This window comes from Melospiza melodia, unplaced genomic scaffold (genome assembly GCF_035770615.1).
Source record: "Melospiza melodia melodia isolate bMelMel2 unplaced genomic scaffold, bMelMel2.pri scaffold_178, whole genome shotgun sequence".
NCBI classification, from domain to species: Eukaryota; Metazoa; Chordata; class Aves; order Passeriformes; family Passerellidae; genus Melospiza; species Melospiza melodia.
In genome coordinates, this window is record NW_026948523.1 from 1 (window position 1) to 5300 (window position 5300).

The following is a 5300-nucleotide window of genomic DNA, read 5'->3' on the forward strand; positions in this document are numbered from 1 at the left end:
TAAGCGCGACTGTCGTAAATACGGCCGTAAAGCGCGACTGCCCGTAAATACGGCCGTAAAGCGCGACTGCCGTAAATACGGCCGTAAAGCGCGGACTGCCGTAAATACGGGCCGTAAAGCGCGACTGTCGTAAATACGGCCGTAAAGCGCGACTGCCGTAAATACGGCCGTAAAGCGCGACTGCCCTAAATACGGCCGTAAAGCGCGACTGTCGTAAAAGGTGCCGTAAATCGCGACTGTCGTAAATACGGCCGTTAAAGCGCGACTGCCGTAAATACGGCCGTAAAGCGCGACTGTCCGTAAAAGGTGCCGTAAAGCGCGACTGCCGTAAATACGGCCGTAAAATCGCGACTGCCGTAAATACGGCCGTAAAGCGCGACTGTCGTAAATACGGCCGTAAAGCGCGACTGCCGTAAATACGGCCGTAAAGCGCGACTGCCGTAAATACGGCCGTAAAGCGCGACTGCCGTAAATACGGCCGTAAAGCGCGACTGTCGTAAATACGGCCGTAAAGCGCGACTGTCGTAAATACGGCCGTAAAGCGCGACTGTCGTAAATACGGCCGTAAAGCGCGACTGCCGTAAATACGGCCGTAAAGCGCGACTGCGTAAATACGGCCGTAAAGCGCGACTGTCGTAAAAGGTGCCGTAAAGCGCGACTGCCGTAATACGGCCGTAAAGCGCGACTGCCGTAAATACGGCCGTAAGCGCGACTGTCGAAAAAGGTGCCGTAAAGCGCGACTGCCGTAAATACGGCCGTAAAGCGCGACTGTCGTAAATACGGCCGTAAAGCGCGACTGTCGCAAATACGGGCCGTAAAGCGCGACTGCCGTAAATACGGCCGGTATAAGCGGCGACTGCCGTAAATACGGCCGTAAATCGCGACTGTCGTAAATACGGCCGTAAAGACCGACTGCCGTAAATACGGCCGTAAAGCGCGACTGTCCGTAAATACGGCCGTAAATCGCGACTGTCGTAAATACGGCCGTAAAGCGCCACTGTCGTAAATACGGCCGTAAAGCGTGACTGCCGTAAATACGGCCGTAAATCGCGACTGTCGTAAATACGGCCGTAAAGCGCGACTGCCGTAAATACGGCCGTAAAGCGCGACTGCCGTAAATACGGCCGTAAAGCGCGACTGTCGTAAATACGGCCGTAAATCACGACTGTCGTAAATACGGCCGTAAAGCGCGACTGTCGTAAATACGGCCGTAAAGCGCGACTGCCGTAAATACGGCCGTAAATCGCGACTGTCGTAAATACGGCCGTTAAAGCGCGACGTGTCGTAAATACGGCCGTAAAGCGTGACTGTCGTAAATACGGCCGTAAAGCGCGAGTGTCGTAAATACGGCCGTAAAGCGCGACTGCCGTAAATACGGCCGTAAAGCGCGACTGCCGTAACATAGCAGGCCGTATAAGCGCGACTGTCGTAAATACGGCCGTAAATAGCGACTGTCGTAAATACGGCCGTAAAGCGCGACTGTCGTAAATACGGCCGTAAATAGCGACTGTCGTAAATACGGCCGTAAAGCGCGACTGCCGTAAATACGGCCGTAAATCGCGACTGTCGTAAATACGGCCGTAAAGCGCGACTGCCGTAAATACGGCCGTAAAGCGCGACTGCCGTAAATACGGCCGTAAAGCGCGACTGTCGTAAATACGGCCGTAAAGCGCGACTGTCGTAAATACGGCCGTAAAGCGCGACTGCCGTAAATACGGCCGTGAAAGCGCGACTGTCGTAAATACGGCCGTAAATAGCGACTGTCGTAAATACGGCCGTAAAGCGCGACTGTCGTAAATACGGCCGTAAGAGCGCGACTGTCGTAAATACGGCCGTAAAGCGCGACTGTCGTAAATACGGCCGTAAATCGCGACTGTCGTAAATACGGCCGTAAAGCGCGACTGTCGTTAATACGGCCGTGAAGCGCGACTGTCGTAAATACGGCCGTAAAGCGCGACTGTCGTAATTACGGCCGGTATAGAGCGCGACTGTCGTAAATACGGCCGTAAAGCGCGACTGTCGTTAATACGGCCGTAAATCGCGACTGTCGTAAATACGGCCGTAAAGCGCGACTGCCGTAAATACGGCCGTAAAGCGCGACTGCCGTAAATACGGCCGTATAAGCGCGACTGTCGTAAATACGGCCGTAAAGCGCGACTGCCGTAAATACGGCCGTAAAGCGCGACTGTCGTAAATACGGCCGTTAAAGCGCGACTGTCGTAAATACGGCCGTAAAGCGCGACTGCCGTAAATACGGCCGTAAAGCGCGACTGTCGTAAATACGGCCGTAAAGCGCGACTGCCGTAAATACGGCCGTAAAGCGCGACTGTCGTAAAAGGTGCCGTAAAGCGCGACTGCCGTAAATACGGCCGTAAAGCGCGACTGCCGTAAATACGGCCGTAAAGCGCGACTGCCGTAAATACGGCCGTAAAGCGCGACTGTCGTAAAAGGTGCCGTAAAGCGCGGACTGCCGTAAATACGGCCGTAAAGCGCGACTGCCGTAAATACGGCCGTAAAGCGCGACTGTCGTAAATACGGCCGTTAAAGCGCGACTGCCGTAAATACGGCCGTAAATCGCGACTGCCGTAAATACGGCCGTAAAGCGCGACTGTCGTAAATACGGCCGTAAAGCGCGACTGTCGTAAATACGGCCGTAAATCGCGACTGTCGCAAATACGGCCGTAAAGCGCGACTGTCGTAAATACGGCCGTAAAGCGCGACTGTCGTAAATACGGCCGTAAAGCGCGACTGTCGTAAATCGGCCGTAAAGCGCGACTGCCGTAAATACGGCCGTAAAGCGCGACTGCCGTAAATACGGCCGTAAAGCGCGACTGTCGTAAATACGGCCGTAAATCGCGACTGTCGTAAATACGGCCGTAAAGCGCGACTGTCGTAAATACGGCCGTAAAGCGTGACTGCCGTAAATACGGCCGTAAATCGCGACTGTCGTAAATACGGCCGTAAAGCGCCGACTGCCGTAAATACGGCCGTAAATCGCGACTGTCGTAAATACGGCCGTAAAGCGCGACTGCCGTAAATACGGCCCGTAAAGCGCGACTGTCGTAAATACGGCCGTAAATAGCGACTGTCGTAAATACGGCCGTAAAGCGCGACTGTCGTAAATACGGCCGGAAATAGCGACTGTCGTAAATACGGCCGTAAAGCGCGACTGCCGTAAATACGGCCGTAAAGCGCGACTTGTCGTAAATACGGCCGTAAAGCGCGACTGTCGTAAATACGGCCGTAAAGCGCGACTGCCGTAAATACGGCCGTAAATCGCGACTGCCGTAAATACGGCCGTTAAGCTCGCGACTGTCGTAAATACGGCTGTAAAGCGCGACTGTCGTAAATACGGCCGTAAATCGCGACTGTCGTAAAGGTGCCGTAAAGCGCGACTGTCGTAAATACGGCCGTAAAGCGCGACTGTCGTAAATACGGCCGTAAAGCGCGAGTGTCGTAAATACGGCCGTAAAGCGCGACTGTCGTAAAGACGGCCGTTTAAGCGCGACTGTCGTAAATACGGCCGTAAAGCGCGACTGTCGTAAATACGGCCGTAAATCGCGACTGTCGTAAATACGGCCGTAAAGCGCGACTGCCGTAAATACGGCCGTAAAGCGCGACTGTCGTAAAAGGTGCCGTAAAGCGCGACTGCCGTAAATACGGCCGTAAAGCGCGACTGCCGTAAATACGGCCGTAAACCGCGACTGCCGTAAATACGGCCGTAAAGCGCGACTGTCGTAAATACGGCCGTTAAAGCGCGACTGCCGTAAATACGGCCGTTTAAAGCGCGACTGTCGTAAATACGGCCGTAAAGCGCGACTGCCGTAAATACGGCCGTAAAGCGCGACTGTCGTAAATACGGCCGTAAAGCGTCGGAGTGTCGTAAATACGGCCGTAAAGCGCGACTGTCGTAAATACGGCCCCGTAAAGCGCGACTGCCGTAAATACGGCCGTAAAGCGCGACTGCCGTAAATACGGCCGTAAAGCGCGACTGCCGTAAATACGGCCGTAAAGCGCGACTGTCGTAAATACGGCCGTAAAGCGCGACTGCCGTAAATACGGCTGTAAAGCGCGACTGTCGTAAAAGGTGCCGTAAAGCGCGACTGCCGTAAATACGGCCGTAAAGCGCGACTGCCGTAAATACGGCCGTAAAGCGCGACTGCCGTAAATACGGCCGTAAAGCGCGACTGTCGTAAATACGGCCGTAAAGCGCGACTGCCGTAAATACGGCCGTAAAGGCGCGGACTGCCGTAAATACGGCCGGTAAAGCGGCGGACTGCGTAAATACGGCCGTAAAGCGCGACTGTCGTAAATACGGCCGTAAAGCGCGACTGTCGTAAATACGGCCGTAAAGCGCGACTGCCGTAAATACGGCCGTAAAGCGGCGATCTGCCGTAACCCTACGGCCGTAAATCGCGACTGCCGTAAATACGGCCGTAAAGCGCGACTGTCGTAAATACGGCCGTAAAGTGCGACTGTCGTAAAATACGGCCGTAAAGCGCGACTGTCGTAAAAGGTGCCGTAAAGCGCGACTGTCGTAAATACGGCCGTAAAGCGCGACTGCCGTAAATACGGCCGTAAATCGCGACTGCCGTAAATACGGCCGTAAAGCGCGACTGTCGTAAATACGGCTGTAAAGCGCGACTGTCGTAAATACGGCCGTAAATCGCGACTGTCGTAAAAGGTGCCGTAAAGCGCGACTGTCGTAAATACGGCCGTAAAGCGCGACTGTCGTAAATACGGCCGTAAAGCGCGACTGCCGTAAATACGGCCGTAAAGCGCGACTGCCGTAAATACGGCCGTAAATCGCGACTGTCGTAAATACGGCCGTAAAGCGCGACTGCCGTAAATACGGCCGTAAAGCGCGACTGCCGTAAATACGGCCGTAAATCGCGACTGCCGTAAATGCGGCCGTAAAGCGCGAATGTCGTAAATGCGGCCGTAAAGCGCGACTGTCGTAAATACGGCCGTAAAGCGCGAGTGTCGTAAATACGGCCGTAAAGCGCGACTGTCGTAAAGACGGCCGTAAAGCGCGACTGTCGTAAATACGGCCGTAAAGCGCGACTGTCGTAAATACGGCCGTAAATCGCGACTGTCGTAAATACGGCCGTTAAAGCGCGACTGCCGTAAATACGGCCGTAAAGCGCGACTGTCGTAAATACGGCCGTAAAGCGCGGACTGCCGTAAATACGGCCGTAAAGCGCGACTGTCGTAAATACGGCCGTAAAGCGCGACTGCCGTAAATACGGCCGTAAAGCGCGACTGCCGTAAATACGGCCGTAAAGCGCGACTGCCGTAAA